This window comes from Prionailurus viverrinus, chromosome B1 (assembly GCF_022837055.1).
Source record: "Prionailurus viverrinus isolate Anna chromosome B1, UM_Priviv_1.0, whole genome shotgun sequence".
Taxonomy (NCBI): Eukaryota; Metazoa; Chordata; class Mammalia; order Carnivora; family Felidae; genus Prionailurus; species Prionailurus viverrinus.
In genome coordinates, this window is record NC_062564.1 from 119,863,969 (window position 1) to 119,884,468 (window position 20,500).

Consider the following 20,500-nt stretch of genomic DNA (forward strand, 5'->3'; position numbering starts at 1 on the left):
AATATATAGAGAATAATGTGTCCAACACCTAAGCAATAGAGCTTCTTTTGGTCCTTTCCAACCATGGTTGGTCCCCCTACCACCACCACCACCACCGCCGCTGCTGCCACCGCCGCTATTCTGCCTTGCTTTGAATGTTCTTTAACTTCATATAAAAGGAATTATACAGTATGTAGTTCTTCTGTGACTGGGTTCCCTGAGCAGTTGATGTAGATAGCTGATTTGCTATTTCCAAGTAGAAGAAATATAGTAAGTAGAAGTCTCTCATCCATTGATCTTCCTTTCTTCTTCCTTCCTTTTTCCTTCCTCCTTCCTTCCTTCCTGCCTCTTTTTTTTCTTTCTTCTTCCTTTCTTTCTTTCTTTCATCTTAAAATTTAGAGAAGATGCATTACATGAACTACATTCATGTATAAAAGGAGATAGTTCCTAACCGAATCAATAAAATTCTTACTGTGTATTATAGGGAATAGTTTCTTAGATTCTTTTTACCTTAAAATTTAAATCTTGGGGCACCTGGGTGGCTCAGTCGGTTAAGCGTCTGACTTCAGCTCAAGTCATGATCTCACAGTCTGTGAGTTCAAGCCCCACATCAGGCTCTGTGCTGAAAGCTCAGAGCCTGGAGCCTGCTTTGGATTCTGTGACTCCTCTCTCTGCCCTTCCACCTCTCACGCTCTGTCTCTCTCTTTCTCTCTCTCAAAAATAAACATTAAACAAAATTTTAATCTTATGGGACTCCTGGGTGGCACAGTAGGTTAAATGTCTGACTCTTAATTTTGGCTCGGGTCATGATCACAGTTGATGGGATCCGGCCCCACAGTTCAGACCTCCTTGGGGTTCTCTGTCGCCAGTTGGCACGTGTGCACGCTCTCTCTCGCTGTCTCAAAATAAATAAATAAACATTAAAAAAAATAAATAAATTTAGGGACACTTGGGTGGCTCAGTCAGTTGAGCATCCAATTTTGGCTCAGGTCATGATCTTGCAGTTTGTGAGTTCAAGCCCTACATTGGGCTCTATGCTGACAGCTCAGAGCCTGCAGTCTGCTTCAGATTCTGTGTGTCCCTCTCTCTCTCTCTCTTCCCTTCCCCAACTCCTATGCGTGTGCACACACTCTCTCTCTCAAACGTAAACGTTTTTTTTAAAAAATACATCTAAATCTTGAAAAATAAAATTTAAATCTTGTTTCATTTATACTTTAAGTTTATTTTGAAAAAGAGAGAGTGTGTATGTACACAAGTTGGGGAGGGGCAGAGAGAGAGGGAAAGAGAGAATCCCAAGCAGGCTCCACACTGACAACACAGAACCTGATGTAGGGCTTGAACCATGAGATTGTGAACCATGATGAACCATGAGATTATGACCTGAGTCAAAACCAAGAGTCAAATGCTTAACCAACAGAGCCACCCATGCACCCCTGTAATAGGATATTTATTAATGGTTGTTATGACTAGGTATAATTGTTTTGTGTGTATAATGAATGGTTAGTATCATCATCAATGAATGAGTCTTTACTCTGGCTTTGAGATCTTAAGTTCAGAAATACTACCTTCTGACCACAACCTTGTATATTTGTTTATACATCTTCTACTCCCTTACTCCTATGAAACTTATTCTTTGACTTAAAGATATTTAGTGTTGAAACCATCTCTGTTATTCTGGTCTGTTAGTCCATTCCTGGATTTACTTTTTCCATTCCTCCAAATCTTCACTATTTTACGTTATTTATTTATTAAGCTTTCTAATTATTACTACCAGACTTATTTTGAGCTTCGATGACCTTGAATTCTAGTTATCAGATAAGCTCTCCTCACCAGCACCTCTGAAGATAGCTATAATTCCTCCTATAACTAGCGTCAGCCCTTTTCTCCTAGTCTTCTGCACCCTGTGTTCTGGAGCTCATCCTCCAAGATTTTGCTTCATCAGTTATTTCCTCAGATTTTCATTTTTCTTGATCTCTACTGGCCACAGAACCTGATGATCTTCAGGCCTTTAGATTTCACCAACTATTAAGTTTTTGAATTGCGAAAATGTAGGTTCCCCAACTTTTTATTTTGTCAAGAAAATATATTTAAAAGCAGTATAACAGCGCGCCCTGGGTTGGCCCAGTCACTTGAGAGTCACTCTTGATTTCGGCTCAGGTCATGATCCCAGGGTAGTGGAATCAAGCCCTGCATCGGGCTCTGTGCTGAATGTGGAGCCTATTTGGGATTCTCTCTCTTTCTGACTCTCTCTCCCTGCTTGCATTCTCTCTCCCTCTCTAAAATAATAATAATAATAATAATAATAATAATAATAATAATAATAATAAATTTAAGGAGTGCCTGGGTGGCTCAGTCCATTAAGCATCCAACTCATGGTTTCACTCAGGTTATGATCTCACTTTTCATGAGATCAAGCCCCATGTCAGATCCCCTACTTGGGATTCTCTTTCCCTCTCTCTCCTCTCTCTCTCTCAAAATAAATAAACTTGAAAAAAAATAATAAAAGCAATATAACAAACAACAAAAAAACCTCTGCCATTAGGGGTGCCTGAGTGGCTCAGTCAGTTAAGCATCCGACTTCAGCCCAGGTCATGATCTTACAGTTCGTGAGTTCGACACGACAGCTCAGAGCCTGGATCCCGCTTCGGATTCTGTGTCTCCCTCTGTCTGCCCCTCTGCTGCTTGTACTCTGTCTCTCGCATTGTCTCAAAAATAAATAAACATTTTAAAAAAATTTTTAAAAAAACCCTCTGCCCCTTACTACTGGAAGGTAGTATATCATAACAGTTAAGACCACTGACTCTGGAACTGGACTGTTTGGACTAGAATTCTGGCTCTGCCAAGGTAAATTATGTAACCTTTCAAAATGTAGATAGTATTGGGGTGCCTGGGTGACCCAGTCAATTAAGTGTCCAACTTTGGCTCAGGTCATGATCTCGCGGTTCGTGAGTTCGAGCCCCACGTCGGTCTCTGTGCTGACAGCTCAGAGCCTGGAGCCTGCTTCAGATTCTGTCTCTCTTTCTCTCTGCCCCTCCCCTGCTCACACTCTTGTCTCTCTGTCTCTTTCTCAAAAATAAGTAAACATTAAAAAAAATGTTTTAAGCTAGTTTAAGAAATATAGATGGATGGATGGATGGATGGATGGATGGATGGATAGATAGATAGATAGATAGAACCTACCTCTTAAGGTTGTACTGTATGTAGAAATTTAGTGGATTAAAACATATAAAGCAACTAAACTCACTTGGCACATATACATGCACAGTTGTGTTATCTTTTATCATTGTCATAATTATTTATATCACTATTAGCACATCTTTTTATTATAGCTGTACTTTGTTTTGTTTTTCACAGTGGTTGCTGTAGGGCTGCATGGTCAGTTTGATAGTGCAGTGTGTCAGTGCTAATCACATGTGGCTCTTGGGTATCTTATTAAGATTGCTGTAAGTATAAAATGCTTAAGGGGACCCCACACAGATTTCTGGACTTCTTCAGAAACAAAGAGTAGATTGTACAAGTTTATGGAGAGAAAAAAAACAGGTTTCATGTGATGTACACAAAGGTTAATGTGCTGCACTTCTCAGTAGCAACTCTGCAAACAAAAGGATAATAGAGCAGTGCTTGAAAATTCTGATGAAAAATTAATTGTAATTTAGAATTCTGAATAAGCCAACCTGTAAGTTAATTATGGGGCTAGAATAAAGTTATTTTCAAACCTAAAAGGTCTCAGAAAATACACATTTTGTACATCTTTTCTTAAGAAGCTAATGGAGAATGTGTACAACCTAAGTTAGGATTAAACCAAGAAAAAGAAGGGCATGTGATTAAGGAAATATGAAACCCAAACTAAAAGAGAGGTAAAGGAGTTGCAGATTGATGAATTGAAACAGTAAGATGAAATTAATGGAACACCTAACACAGGCATAGCTTTGTTTATTGTGCTTCGCAGATAATGCATTTTTTACAAACTGAAGGTTTGTGGCAGCCCTGTGCAGAGCAAGTCTGTTGGCACCATTTTCCAACAGCTTTTGCTCTCTTTGTGTCTTTGTGTCACACTTTGGTAATTCTCACAATATTTCACACTTTTTCATTTTTTGTTTTGATCTGTGACTCACTGAAAGCTCAAATGATGGTTAGCATTTTTAGTAATAAAGGATTTTTTTATTTTAACTTGTTTTATTTTTTATTTTTTTTAATTTACATCCAAATTAGTTAGCATATAGTGCAACAGTGATTTCAGGAGTAGATTCTTTAGTGTCCCTTACCCATTTAGCCCATCCCTCCTCCCACAACCCCTCCCGTAACTCTCAGTTTGTTCTCAATATTTGTGAGTCTCTTCTGTTTTGGCCCCCTCCCTATTTTTATTATTTTTGCTTCCCTTCCCTTATGTTCATCTGTTTCGTCTCTTAAAGTCCTCATATGAGTGAAGTCATATGATTTTTGTCTTTCTCTGACTGACTAATTTCACTTGGCATAATACCGTCTAGTTCCATCCACGTACTTGCAAATGGCAAAATTTCATTCTTTTTGATTGCCAAGTAATACTGCATTGTATATATATATGCCACATTTGCTTTATCCATTCATCCATCAATGGACATTTGGGCTCTTTCCATACTTTGGCTATTGTTGATAGTGCTGCTATAAACATGGGGGTGCATGTGTCCCTTCGAAACAGCACACCTGTATCCCTTGGATAAATACCTAGTAATGCAATTGCTGGGTCATAGGGTAATTCTATTTTTAGTTTTTTGAGGAACCTCCATACTGTTTTCCAGAGTAGCTGCACCAGCTTGCATTCCCAAGTAATAAAGGATTTTAATTAAGGTTTGTACATTGGGTTTTTTAGACATAATGCTGTTGTACACTTAATAGGTTATAGTATAGTATAAAATAACTTACATGCACTGGGAAGCCAAAAAATTTATTTGACTCACTTTATTGAGGTACTTGCTTTATTGTGGTGGTCTAGAGCTGAACCCAAAATATCTCTTAGGTATGCCTGTATGTCTGAAAGTTATTTGCAGGCTTACCCTCCTGGGCTATAGTTTGGGGTTGAATGAATGATCATTACATGAGAAACTAAGCAGATGTTTAAAAAGAACTTTTATTAAACCTATCAACTTATTTATTGAAACATTTTTAAGGGGATAAACAAAATTTACTAAAAAGAGTATTTTGATTTTGGTGTTTGGTGTTCTCACATTATACTTCCCCTTTCTTTATGAGGAACCATATTTTAACTGCCTTGCCTTACCCACAGCTTTAAGAGGAAATGCAGCAAACTGGAAATAAAAGCAAAATTGGAGAAACAAAACTGGTATTGGTGAATTAATAACATATGGTAAAGTTATTTTAAAATCATCTTCCATAATACTTCTGGTACTAAAAACAAGCAGTATATAGAATTGCCTAGTAGGAAATTTCTAGAGACATGTAGTGGAATAGAGTGAGCTTTGAAACAGCCCCTCTACCCCATAATTCTATGAGTGTATACAGTTCTTCCTCAGTTTACAATGAGGTTATGCCTCAATAAACCCATCATAAGTTGAAAATATATTAAGTCAAAAACACCTTTAATAAAGCTAATATAACTAACATCATAGCTTAGTCTAGCCTACCTTAAACATGCTTAGAATACTTACATTAGCCTATCGTTGGGCAAGATCATCTTACACAAAACCTAGTGTATAATATCTCACCTAATGTATTGAATACTGTATTGAAAGTGAAAACCAGAAGAGTTGTATTGTTACGGAATGGTTGTAAATGTATTGGTTGTTTATGCTGGTGATTTCATGGTTGGCTGGGAGCTGTGGCTGCTGCCACTGCCCAGGATCACTAGAGAGTATCATACTGTATATCACTAGCCCAAAAGAAAACCCTAATTCAAAATTTGAAGTACAGTTTCTACTGAATGCATATTGCTTTCCCACCATCATGCAGTTGAAAAATCATGAGTCAAACCATCACAAGGGACCATCTGTATTGAGATGCCACTTTTGCACTCATGGACTAGAAAAATATTACAGTTAAGAAGTAAATACGTACATAGATATGTGCATACATACATAACAAAAAGCTTAATTCTGTAGATCTTTGAAGTTTCCTTTTCTTTTTTGGAAGCTACCTTTTTGCCTTAGAAATGCCATACTTACTATAATCTTCATATGTAATCATTCAAAATATTAGAACAGATTCTTATTTAACTCAGAAATTTATGGAACTGGCCTACTCCCAAGTGTGATGAATTAGGCATTAAAGAAAGCAGGAATCTAATGCTTTGTGTTGTGCATAGAATAAATTTGAGATAGCTGCATTTTGTATGAAATAGTGCTATTTAGATTGAAAGAAAGCATCCAATAATGTCTTGTTAATGACTGATTTGTTAAAGAAATTAAAGGTAAGTTATAAAAATATGGAAATGAACAATTTAAGAACATGAGTAAATGGATGAATAACTTCCTTATTCCTCCATGTCGTGTTAAGGTAAAATATAGTCAACATGTCAGTCATGGCTATTCACATCTTTTCAGCCATATTTTTTTGTTCTCATAATTCTTGCCCATATTGGTGAGGTTTTTTTGCTGTTCCTGACTAACATAATATTTTTGACAGATTACCTATTTAAATCACAAACTTTAAATTATACTTAAAATTTCTAAGAATGCAGGGGCACCTGGGTGGCTCAGTTGGTTAAGCATCCAATGCTTAATTTAGGCTCAGGCTATGATCTCATGGTCATGAGATCAAGCCCCACGTTGAGCTCCGCACTGGGTGTGGAGCCTGCTTAAGATTCTCTCGCTCGCTCACTCACTCACCCTCTGCCCCTCCCCCACTCATGCATGTGCACACACTTTCTCAAAAAATTACTTTAAAAAAAAAAGACTTCTCAGATGCAGTTTTCTTAAGTATTAGCAAATCTTTTCAAACTAATTTCATTTGCTACCTTAGTACTAATCATTTTAAGCTTGGACCATAGCAACAACCTGCCTGAGATTTGACCTCTAGCCTCCATCTCTAAAGTATCCTATACAAAGCTTTACAAAAATAGTTTACAAAATAGTTTTTCTAAATGAGGTTTTTTTCATAGATTGTTTTTGGAGCAGTTCTAAGTTTACAGAAAAACTGGACAGAAGATACAGAATTCCCACATCTCACACACACACACTCAGTTTCTCCTATTGTTAACATCTTGTATTAGTGTGGTATATTTATTTGTTACCATTGATAAACCAATATTAATTAATATTAATATTAACTAAAGTCCATAGTTTGCATTAAGGTTCCTTCTGTTTTGTACAGTTCTGTAGGTTTTGACAAATGCATAATGTCATGTATCCAGAATTATAGTATACAGAATAGTTTCACTGCCCTAAAAATGCCCTGTGTTTCTCCACCTGTTATCCCTACTGTCCCCCAACCACTGACCACCCAGTGATCGTTTTATTATCTCTGTAATCATGCCTCCTAAATGAAATTCTGCTGTCATTTAAAACCTCAGTCTCTGGAGTCAGTCCATATTGGGAAATGAAAAAGCAAGCTGCTATAAATTTTTTAAACCATGTATGTATACATATTTGATTATACATAGAAAATTTCTGAAAAGATACATAGAAAAATGATTACCCCTATGGAAAGGATAATGGAGGAGAGTTAATGAGGTCTTTTACTTTCTACTTTCCTTCTATTTTGTTTGAATTTCTTACCATCTACAAATACTATTTTATAATTTAAAATGTTGCAATTATAAAGCTAAAAAAAAATCTCTGGATGACGGTGTTTCAAACATGAAAACACAGGAAACCACAAGGGTAAAAAATCTAGAGGTTTTAACTACATAAAAATATTAAAATTCTGTACCTCAAAAGCAACTTAAAATCTGATCAACCCTGTTTATCCATCTATGATGTTCCTTTTTTTAAAATTTAATTTAATTTTAATTTATTTATGATGTTCTTTAAACTCGTTTCCATACCTAATATTCTCATATGGCTTTTTTTTTTATGATTTCTTGTTTCTTCAAACATTACTGACCTCCCACTCAACATCCTCTTCACTCCTATTTTAGGCTTAGTTTCATTTTAAAATTGTGACCCTTTTCACAATCCCAGTCAGCCTTATTTTTATAGCAAATATTACCTTCTAAAATGGCTTATTCCTTAGTTAGATAATAAGTTGTTTGTATGCTTTTGTCTCTGTCCCTCATGCCATTTCCCACCACTAGAAAATAAAACGTACAAGAATAAAGATTTTTGTCTATCTTGTTCATGATGGATCCTCAGTGCCTGACACTAGTAGGTGCTCAGTAAACTTTTTGTTGAATGACTAATTGTTTAATTCTTTAAAAATTTTTAAATTAAATGTCTACATTTATTGCTATAATTCTGCTTCAGTTGGTATATGTTGTGTAACTTGTTGTGTTACATAGTGATCATATTCCTAGGAGTCTAGATACTTGGTTCACAAGCTTCTGTTCTGATAATGGATATTGAGGAAGAGCAAAAGGGCAGACCCTAATTTTTATCCCTTCCCACAAGTTTAAGGATTAGAGAGCAGAGAGCTCCAGACACCACAGAGGAGCTATAGTGTTCTATCTCTGTTGCTACTGTTTCCTCTGAAAACTCCTCTGGTGAGGATTTAACTTGAAACTCATAATCTAGCAGAAGGCTCTTGTAATCCATCAAAACCCTAGAGGTTTGGGGAAGGAGTTGGAGAGTGAATGTCTCAATTTTCTAGAGTATCTGTTCAGCCCACACACTTTTTCATCAGCAACTCGCTTCAACAGACCCTTTGTATTATTCTATACTGGGAAGCGGTTGCTAATGATATCTGTAGCAGTCAGTTGTCTGGACTGATTGTCCCAAAGCAGTGAAGGGAAGTGCCAGGAACAATACTTAAAAACTTACTCCTGACCCTTACCAGGGTTTTCTCAGTTTTTTTATCTTATTCCTCAAGCCCTTGCTCCTTTATTTCTGTAGTTACCTAGGGTTTGTTTGGAGGAAGGAAGCCCACAGCCATTAGTAGTGCCCCATTTTCTCAGGAATCATGTAAGAAATCTATTTTACATATAAAGATACGGGTTAAAAGCAAAAGAATGGAGAAAGGCCCACCAATCTCATACTAATCAAAAGAAAGCTATAGTTGCTATGTTCAGGGAAAACAGACTTTAGAAAAAGGAAAATTATCAGGGATAGAGAGGAGCATTACATAATGATAAAGGTGTCCATTCTTCAAAAAGATATAAACTTTAATGTGCATATCTCACAACAAAGCATTAAAATAGCTAAGGCAAAAGTAGACAGAACTACAAAGAGAAATAGACAAATCACTATTATGGTTGGAGATTTTAACACCCCTCTTATGGTAATTGATAGATCTAGCAGGCAGAAAATCAGTGAGGATACAGTTGAACTGTGTATTACCATCAGTCAATTGGATCTAATTGATATTTATGGAATACTTCACCCCAAAAGAGCAGAATACACATTCTTCTCAAAAAAGATAGACACTTGTCATTATTAAAAAGTAGCCTGCATAGAAAAGTTATAATTAAGGTTAATAGATGTGCAATAAATTTTGAAAAATATTCATGAGGAGGTTTAACATCTGTAATACACAAAACCCTCTTAGAAATTCACATTAAGGGAACATGTAGTTCAACAGAAAAGTGGGTAGCAAAGAATAAGAACTCAACAAAGAGTAACTCCAAATGTGAAAAGATGCTCAGAATCAGTCGAAATCAGGAGCATGTGAAGTAAAATAATAATGAGGTGCCAGTTAGGCCTAACAGACTGTCAAACTATTGTTTTAATTCAACTAACATTAAATGCTGATTATGTAACCAGCACTGAACTATGCACACATATAAGTGCTCACAAAGTACTATGACGTGCATCTTACCCCTGATTTACAGTAGAAGAATCAGATGGGTAAATGGACTTGACAAAAATCACATAAAGGAAACTAGGGAATTCACCATATGGAAACTTCTTTTCTTTTTCAGTAGGTAATTCATTCAAATGGTGTGTGTGTGCACGTGTGTATAAATAGACTTATGTTTTGAAATTTCCCACATGTATATCCCCTCCACCATTTCTCATGCCACAGCCATCTATCCATCCATCTCACAACTACTTTTACAATTTTCTCATGTATCTTCCTAGAGCTTATTTTTTCTTTTTCTTTTCCCTTTCTTTTGCAGTCTTTCTTGTCATGGTATTCTTTTTTTTCAATTGAGGTATGTATAATTGACATGAAACTTTATATGTACAGGTGTACAGCATGATGATTTGATATTTGTAAATATTGTGAAATGATCATCACAATAAGTCTAGTTACCATACACTTACAGAATTTTTTTTCTTATGGTGAGGACTTTTTAAGATTTACTCTGAGCAACTTTCAAATACGCAAAACAATATTATTAATTATAGTTACCTTCTGTACATTCCATCCTCATGACTTATTTATTACTGGAAGTTTGTACCTCTTAACCCCCTTCACCCATTTTGCCCACCCCACCCCTGGCAACCACCAGTCTGTTCTCTATCTCTGAGCTTGGCTGGTTGGTTGGTTGGTTGTTTTTATATTCCACATACAAGTGAGATCATGTGGTATTTGTCTTTCTCAATCTGACTTATTTCACTTAGCATTATGCCCACGTGGTCTATGTTGTTGCAAATGGCAAGATTTCATTATTTTTTATGGTTGAATGATATTCCATTCTAAATATATATGACATGTTTTTCTTTTTTTTCCCTCTAAACTTCGATCATGAATTTTTCTTTTTTTTTTTTTGAGTGTAGTTGACACACAATGTTATATTAGTTCATATGTACAACATACTAATTTGACCAATTTGTACATTATGCTATGCTCATCACAAGTGTAGCTACTATCTGTCACCATACAACACTTACAATATCATTGATTATATTCTTTACGCTGTGGCTTTTATTTCCATGACTTATTCCATATCTACTACATTTTCTTTATCCATTCATCTTTCAATGTATATTTAGGTTGTTTCCATATGTTGGCTATTGTAAATAGTGCTGCAATGAACATGGGTGTGCATATATCCTTTGGAGCATTCTCATTGTCTTTGAATAAATACCCAGATGTGGAATTGCCAAGTCATATGGTAGTTCTAGTTTTAAGTTTTTGAGGAACTTCTACACTGTTTGCCATAGTGGCTATTCCAATACATAATTCCACGAACAGTGCACAAAAATTCTCTTTTCTCCACATCCTCACCAACATTTGTTACTTCTTGTCTTTTTGATAACAGCCATTCTAATAGATTTGAAGTAATTCCCAGAGCTTTCTTATACAAATTTATATTCTCCTTTTTAAAAAACAATTTATCATAATGTACACTATGTTCCACATCTCACTTTTTTGGTTGCAATACATCTTAGAGGTATTTAATCAGCTGCATAATAAGATTACTCATTCTTTAACAGCCACGTAGTATTTGTACTAAAAGAACGCCAGAATTGGGGCAGCTGGGTGGTTCAGTCAGTTGAGCATCCAACCCTTGATTTCAGTTCAGGTCATGATCCCAGGGACATGGGATGGAGCCCCAGGTTGAGCTCCATGCTGAGCATGGAGCCTGCTTAGGATTCTCTCTGTGTGTGTCTCTCTGTCTCTCCCTCTCCCTCTCCCTCTCTCTCTCTCTCTCTCTCCCTCCCTCTTTTCCCTTCCCTCTCCCTCTCTCTTTTGCCCCTCTCCTACTCTCCCCCACTCACGCTCTGTTTTTCTCTCTCTCTCTCTCTCTCTCAAAAAAAAAAAAAAAAAGAATGCCAGAATTTATTTTGCAAACTTCTGTGATGGATATTTGCATTGTTTTCAGTCTTTTGCTCTTAAAAACAATGTAGTAATGAAAAATCCTGTTCATAGTTTTGTCTCACATGTTCAAGATATCTGTAGTATAAATTTACAGAAATAAGATTGTTAGATCAAGTTGTGCGTGTGTGTGTGTGTGTGTGTGTGTGTGTAATTTTGATGATATTGCCGAATTTTCCTCCATAAGTGTTGTATAAAGAACAGTTGAGAATGTATAGCACTGTCATTAGAATATGTTATCAGACTTTTGGATTTGAGATTGAAAAGTGAAAATGTTTAATATTAGTATTAGTTTATTATGTTTTTTTCCTGTTATGAGTATGATGAAACATCTTTTCAGAGTGGGCAAAATTTTAAATTCCCTCTTGCTAGTGAGGATCCAAGTAAAAGGGTATTGTTTTACATTGCTGGTATACATGTGAACTTTTCAACCTATTTACAAAGCACTCTGGCAATCTGTGTTAAAATATTTTAAATGACAAATACCTTTGTTCTAGCTACCTTTTCTTAAGGGAATGCCATAAGAGTTGCAGCCGTCATTTCCACTTATAAGTCATGGGCCAAAATATAGTCATATGGCCACACTTTCAAGGGAGGCTAGGACTATAGTCCTTAGCTATGTGGCAATGTACAAAGCTAAAACTTGGGCATTCTAATACTGAAGGAAGAAGAAAGGACATTGGGAGACTAGATTAATTGGTGAGCTAGGTAACAAGAGAAAGAGACTTCCTCCCCCCCACCCCCCAAATTATCTATTCCTCCAAAGGCATATTGCAAAAAGGCATAAACCAAAGAATTATTCATTGGGAACAAATATTATAACAGTGTAGCATATTACATACTTACAGGTATATATAAAGTTTTATATTTGCCCACATATTCAAAGAAATATGTATAAGTAAAGTTGGTTAAACACATTTATGGTATGCAGATATAAATATGACCATGTCACTATCCTACTTTTATTTACTTTACAGATTGAAGCCCAAACCCTTTTGCCCATATTTCTATTGTTATACTGCCTCCCTGGGGATGTAATAAAAACCATATAGAAAGATAAATTGCCTCTATCTGGAGTGGTTGGACTCCATGTAAGATACGGAATCTGAACTGGACCTTGAAGGAAGAAGTACTTGAATTAATGGAGAGGGGCATGGAGGCATAAACAAATAGTTCCAGTCTTTTTAGGCCCACCCTTTTAAAAAATCAAAATATAGAATACTACGGAAATAAATCAAGTATCTATCATAAAGTAAAAATATCACTGTATCCACCACTCAGAAAATAGAGTATTACTGTTTACATAGTATACAACCTCTCAATAACTATCCTGCCTTTCTCCCCAATGTCATCATTCTTCCAATTTCTAACCATAGACCAATTTTGCCTCACTTTTAACCTTACATAAATGGTATTAAGTGTGCATTTCATATGTATATGAGATTGTTCTGTATTGTTTTTAAAACTTCACATTCATTGCTATATTCCACTGTATGACTACACCAAATATATTTATCCATCCTGTTGTTGATATTTGGGCTTTTCTACCCTGGGGCTATTAACCAATAATGATGCCATAAACATTCTCTTATGTGTCTCTTGGTGTGAATGGGAAGACATCTTTTGAGAGAATACTTAGGATTAAAATTCCTTGGTCTCGAGGTATGTTCACACTGTATACAGAATGACAGTTTTCCAAAGTTTATGTTATTTATATCCCCACCAAAAGTATATGAAAGTTTTACAGTCTCCACACCCTGAGCAACACTTGGTATCATCACTGTTTTTAATGTTAGCCATTCTGATGGGTGTGTAGTGGCATTTCATTTTAGCTTTAATTTGCATGCTACTGGTGATGATTGAGACTGAGCACCATTTTATGTTATTTGCCATTTAGAGATCCTCTGGTTTGAAGTGCTTGTTCAAGTCACTTGCCCATATTTCTGTTGGGTTGTCAGTCATTTTCTGACTGATTTTTAGGACTTCTTTATTCTGGATATGAGTTCTTGAACACACATATATATACCAAATATCCTTTCTCATAGTATGGTTTGTCTTTTCATTTTCTCAGTAGCATCTTTTGAAAAACCAAAGTTCCTGATTTTAGTGTAATTTATTTTCACCAATCTTTTTCATTCTTAAATTATTTCACATGTGCCTTCAATTTTTTTTATAACCCTGACTGAAAGAGTAATTAGTACCAGAGCTGTTACAGGAGATGGACCCTTTGAGGTTGAATTAAATACACACACACATGTAAAATCAATCACAGGGATAACTTCATTGCTATAGACAAAGGGACCACAAGTGATCCATGGCTTAAGGTACTGTTATACTTACTATTAATAGCATGGGATGGAGTGAAGGTGAGAACCTTCACTGTGGTAACCATAGTGATTTAAGATTGTGGATCCACCAGGCCTCTCTTATGAACCTAAACAGAATGTACACAGGAAAAAGAAAAATGTAAAAACTATGACTATGTAGCTGAGAATGCATAGAGAGTGTCAGAACTCCTCCACCACAGTTTTGAAGGAGTCCTTCATCTCCTATAAGCAGTGGGCAGAAAAGGTAGATTTGTAGTACCAATAAAATACTCAGTTCTTCCAGTTTTCTTAGTCTAAGGGTAGAGCATTGGTGAGAAAGATGTGGGGCCCTAAGACAGAATGGAGACTTTTGAGCAGACAAGAATGAAGATGAGAATGCTGAACCTGCATATCCCCCAAACTTCCTTGGCTCTCTGGGGAAACTAGCCTCCTCTGCATAGAGGCTTTCGGTGACTGCACTGGGAACAGCTCTCTCATAGGCTGGTATCTGTTCTCAGAACGTACCTTCATCACCTCACAGTATCCCTAGATAAATCTCAAGATCACCTAATCAGAGAAGTATGTGGCCTGCTCTGGCATGAGATAACCTTCACAGGAGTTAAAGACCTTACCATTTTGATCAGCAGAAACCTGAGGAGTATATATAGAAGTGGGTTCTAAGGATGTTACACCAAGGGGGAATCAATACAAGGTTTTATCATGGCAAATTTATTGGCATGGGTGCACTCACCTGAGAATCAACATCTCATATTGGCATTAATAGTTTGCTAGGATGAGGCATGGGCTCAATAACAGTCTACAAATAATAAATGACCTACAAATGAAATTTGAAGTAATAATTTCAGAATCCCAGAAATACTCTGGCATACTGTAGAGAAGAGAAAACAAGGGCTCCTTAGACATTCTCCATTTTTACCAAGTCATTAAGGATGCATTGGTGATAGAAGTATAAGCATCCCTAAAGAGCTCTGAAGTGGCTGCTCTCTGTTTGTCAGATTGATGGTGATAAATGCTGTGGTAGAACTGAGTTTCCTGATCTCAGAATAAGATAATCTCAAATTGGTAGAGGCCACGTGATGGCATATAACCATCAGAGACATGGTGGGCACAATTACCATAATAATCCAAAGAAGAGAACGTTAATCAGAGTGTTTTGACTTTCAGGGAAAGGTGGTAATGGTTAAAGGATAACAAGAAAGGAAGCAGATTAAGTAATAGATTAAGTAGCCTACTAATTTGCTGCTTGACATATATAGGTGGGAAAATTCTAAACTAACTTGTGTTGTCATAATGAAATTTGAAGCATCTCATCCAGTTCACAGACCTGGAACTCTTTGATGATGGAGAAAGATTGGGTCCCTTTGAAGAAAAATCCTGCAATGCTGCCACAGGTGTATAACCATGAACCTTCCCCTAATCCCATGCTTCCCAAACCTGTCTGTACTTTAGACCACCGTAGAATTCTCAAGAACATCCAGGCCAATTAAATCATAATTTCAGGGAGTGAGACCCAGGCATTGATATTTTTTGAAGCTCCCCTGGTGAGCAAATTACGGGATCACTGCCCTAATTCTTCTCTAGTGGCCATTTCCTGGAGAAAGGAAAATACCAGACCTCCTGAGGCTTATTAGATACTGTCTCTTAACTTATATTAATACCTAGAGACCCAAAACCTAATCCTGGACAACTGGTTAAAATAGGAGGCCTAGGAAACTTAAGTGACAGATGGAGTCTTGGCCTGCATCTGGGTTAACAGTGAGTCCAGAGAGACCCATATTGGGGTTATTTCTCCAGTCTTAATGTGTAGTAAGAATAGACATATTTTAATAACTGAAGCAGTCTTCATTTTAGTTTCCTGTCCAATGGAGTGAATGCTATTATGGTAGGAAGGGCTATGTAGAAGTTCATAACTGCTTGTCTCTCACCAAAGCAGTACTGCATCCCTGGGGAACTTGTAGAAATTAGTGCCACCATGCTGGCATAGTGATTCATACCACATTCCCACTTAACTTCCCTTTGTGGTCACCAGATGGGTCATAGGAATGACAGTATAAAAACCAAATGGGTAGTAAAGAATGACTGAATTACTGCAAGATTTTATCAGGCAAAGATGCCAATTGTAGTTGCTGTTACAGGTGTGGTATCTTCATTGGAGGAAATGAATACAGATTTTGATATGATATATAGGTATTGCTCTGGAAGTGCCCCCTCATTTCCCATTCCAGTTATTCAGGGAAATCAGAAGTAGATTGTGTTTAACTGACAGAGACAACAGTAAGCCCTTACTGTCTTGTCTCAGCACTGTGCCACCTTTCTATTCTGTGCTGAAGGGACCTTGATCATCTTGCTATGTGATAGAATATCACACTGGTCTATTATAGAAATGAACGTTAAATGAGCCCAAAGAGCAGGAAGTAGTAAACACTCTACATGCTTTGATAAGACATATGCTTAGCAGAAGGTGCAAGAAAAACCCTGTAAAACTTCAGGGACCTGCCACATGGGATTCAATGGCCAGAGACCTGTTAGGTTATCCATTCAAGTGAGTGACAGTCTGTTGTGTTTTTCACCACAACAGTAAAGAAAAAGGCAAAATGTATGGCAGGCCTTTTTAGGTTCTGGAGACAACAAAATAGTACTTTTGGGTGACCTAGCCTGTTTTATGGGTAACTGTAATTTTGAGTAGGGCCCAGAGCAAACTGTCTTGCCAGTTGGGCCTTATGGTTCGGCAGATACAATGGTATTGGAAGTTCATGTGGTAGAGATGTTCTATGAAGCCTCTGAGGGTAAGTGCCAATAGGAGAATTACAAGATTCCTTGGTTTTTGAGTATAGATCTATCTTCCTCAACCAATGTTTTGTTTTGTTTCTTTGAAAAGCAGCTCCTGGTTTGCTGCTGGTACCTGATAGAGATGGAACTCCTGACCATGGGACATCAAGTGACTATGTGAATGATCGAACTACTACTCGTCATGAACTGGTGTTATCTGATTCACCAATCATACAACTGGATGGGCATAACAGCAGTTCACTCCCTACAAAACTGGGTACATGGCCACAACTAAACTGAATAAGCAGGTGACTCAGACTACTGTTATTAGTACCTGCCCCTATTCCTTCAGCACTTCTCCCTCAATCCATATACACTGGCTTCAAAGGGGGTTCCCTCTGACCAATTAATGAAGGAAAAAAGTTTAGGTCTTGTTAATTCACAAAAGGGTCTGCAATGAGCTGGCAATAGCTGGGTGTGAGTGGTCACTATACAACACCATCGCTCAATAGTGGCCCTGAATCACAACAGTAAAGGGAAATCCTTTCCTTGAGAACTTTAGGAGACGTGGCCTGAGGTAAGGGTATAGAGTGGTTCATTGTGAGTGGCTTATGAGTCGACAGGCTGGACAAGAACTTAAAACAAATTAGAAAACTGGTTCAGTTTATGGAGCCAACCAGGAGACAATAACCTCCAAATTTAGGATGCAGACTTCAGAATAAAGTATTATGCTTAAATGCAGTAACCAATATGTAGTGCCATCTTTCCCAGAAGGTATGTATAGTGGAGATGAGCATGGTCCCTCTATTTTCTATATGTCTATTTTTTTTAAATAACTGGGAGCATGTTTTCTGAATTTGGTGAAAAGCATGAAATTACAGATCCACAAAGCTCAGTGAAGCACAGGTAGGAAAATTACCAATGCGTGTTATTGTCAAACTGACAAAACTAAGAAAAATATCTTAAAAGCATTCAGAAAAAGTGCACATCACACACAGGAGGGCTATTATATGAATTTTTAAAAGTTTTTTAATGGAAGCATAACACACATGTAGAAAAGTACACAAATATAATTATTTAGCACAACTTATCACAAAGTAAAGATAACTGTGTAATCAACACCCACATCAATAGCTACAACACTAACATGCCCCCTTCTTAGTCATTCTTCTTCTTTCTTCCCAAAGGTAATCACTTTCCCAAATTCTAACACCAAAGATTAGGTTTGCCAATGGTTAACTTATATATATTGAATACATAACTGTATTCTCTTGTGTCTGGCTTCCTTTGTTTAATATTGTGAGGTTCATCTCTCTGCCCCTCCCCTGCTCACTCATCTCTCACTCTCTCAAATAAACAAACATTAAAAAAAAATCTTTAAAGAAAACATTGTGAGGTTTATCCATGTTACCTGGATCGGTTGTTCATTTATTTTCATTGTTATACAATGAATGAATATATTGCCATTTACTTACCCGTTCTACCGTTGATAGATATTGGCAATGTTTCCATTTAGGGCTATTATAAAGACTGATGCTATGAACATTCTTTTGTATGTCTTTTGGGGTACACATGTATGCATTTTTGTTAGGTTCTCTATTATACCTAAAAACCCACTTGAAGAATTTTTTGGTCCCTGAAACTTTGGACTTAGTGGTTTTGGTAGTAAACTTGGTACTAAAGAGAGAAATGCTTCCTAATACTTCAACGAATTAGAAGTGGACACTGTTCACTGGCAGGTTTGGGCTTTTTCTGTCACTAACCAACAAGAGAGAAGGAAATCACTCTACTGGCAGGGTGAGGGATCCCTTTTAACAGGGGGAAATTGCATTGCTGCTATACAGCAGAATAAATATGACTGTATATGGACTGTAACAGTATTCTCTGAGAAGCTTGTTTGTATTCTCTTAGCCAATAGTCCAGTAAAAAACTAGGGTAACCCAAAAAGGACCTCTGCTAGGACTCATAAGAATGACTGTTGGGAGTACCCCACCCGGTAAGAATCCCATCCAGGTGAGGTACAAACAAAAAGTGAGAGAAACCAAGAATGGACGGTGAATAGGGCACCTGGATAGCTCAATTGGTTAAGCATCTGATTTCAGCTCAGGTCATGATCTCATGGTTTGTGGGTTTGAGCCATCAGGCTCTGTGCTGACAGCGTGGAGCCTGCTTCAGATTCTCTCCCTCTCTCTGCCCAGCTGTTCATGCTCTCTCTCTGTCGCTCACTCCCTCTTTCTCTCTCTCAAAAATAAGCATTAAAAAAAAAGAATGGATGGTGAAAGAAAACAGCTATGTTTATGAATCTAGGCCTCATGACCAACTTAAAAAAGCAGGTTTTAAGAGACTATGATTATGTTTTGTAACTTCTTTTCTCCCCTGCCATATATGAAGAATTCTAGGGTGCTAATGTTTATGGTTCCAGAGCTGATTACACCACCCCATGATGAGTTTGTAACTGGTGGGAAGAGATTGCTTAGTGGAAAAGAGTGAGGTGAGCATATCTTTTCTTCCCCTCCACTAGAGGTTACCTTGAACTGGATTTATACTTTGACCACAGGTCATTACTCGTCTCACAGTGAACTCTTCACAATTCTCTCTCCCTCCAGATTCTGATTAAGTTCTTCTGTCTCTTGGAACCTATTCTTGTAATTCTCTTATACCCTACACACACACATTTGTAATTAGTCCCTTTGTAAATAAACCTTCTTTAAATGATCCTGAATGTATCATTTGTTTCCTATTAGGACTCTTGGACACATGAACTTTTTTTTTTTTTTTTAAATTAAGTAGGCACCATGCCCAACATGGGGCTTGAACTCACAACCCTGAGATCAAGAGTCCTATGTTCTATTGACTGAGCCAGCCAGGCGCCCCTGGACACATGAACTTTTTATCTCTTGAATTGCTTGTCTAAAATCTACTTGGATTTAGCATAGCCGCACCATCTTTATTAGTTTTTGCATGATATACCTTTTTAAGCTTTTCTGCATTCTCATATTTAAGATTTGTCTCTTGAAAACAGGTTAAAAGTGTACCTTTATAAATCCAAGTCTTTGTCTTTTAATTGGGATAATCAATTTACATTTAGTATAATTATTATATACAGGCTTTAAAGCTGCCATCCTGCTGTTTTTTGTCTCACCTATTCTTTGTTCTTTTTTCTGTACTTTCTTTGGGATTGTTCAAGTGTTTTTTCTATTTCATCTTCTTCTTTTGATTTTTTGTGGTTTTATGTTCTTTTAATATTCTTAGTTACTCTAGAAATGAGAATGTGCATCCATGACTTTTAAAAGCCTAGTACATATTAGTACGTTTTCCACTTCCTAGACAATGTGATTACCTTAGACCACTTTAAAACTATTTTCCTTCGCCTCTCAGTTACTGTGCTATTATGTTTTAAATCTGTATGTTTTTAACAACATGATATATTAGCATTGTTTTGTAAGCTTACTATTTATTGGGATTTACCTATGTATTTTTCCCTTTCATTGCTCTTCATCTCTTCCAGAATGTGAGAATGGCTATCTGAGATCATTTCTCTCTGCCCAAAGTCCACTCTTTTTTACAGGGCAGAA

The 20,500-nt window shown here is 36.9% G+C and overlaps 1 long non-coding RNA gene across 5 annotated transcripts in view; it reads left to right on the forward strand.

Moving 5' to 3' along the window:
• LOC125163780 (uncharacterized) overlaps nucleotides 1–20,500 on the forward strand; it is a 45,798-nt gene that overhangs the window by 1,724 nt on the left and 23,574 nt on the right. For 4 of the 5 annotated variants that reach the window (XR_007151555.1, XR_007151557.1, XR_007151553.1 and 1 more), the window contains exon 2: nucleotides 17,038–19,416. This is a non-coding gene — a long non-coding RNA (uncharacterized LOC125163780). Of the gene's footprint in view, nucleotides 1–17,034; nucleotides 19,417–20,500 lie in introns of all 5 variants that reach the window. The other variant, XR_007151554.1, reaches the window with a different exon arrangement.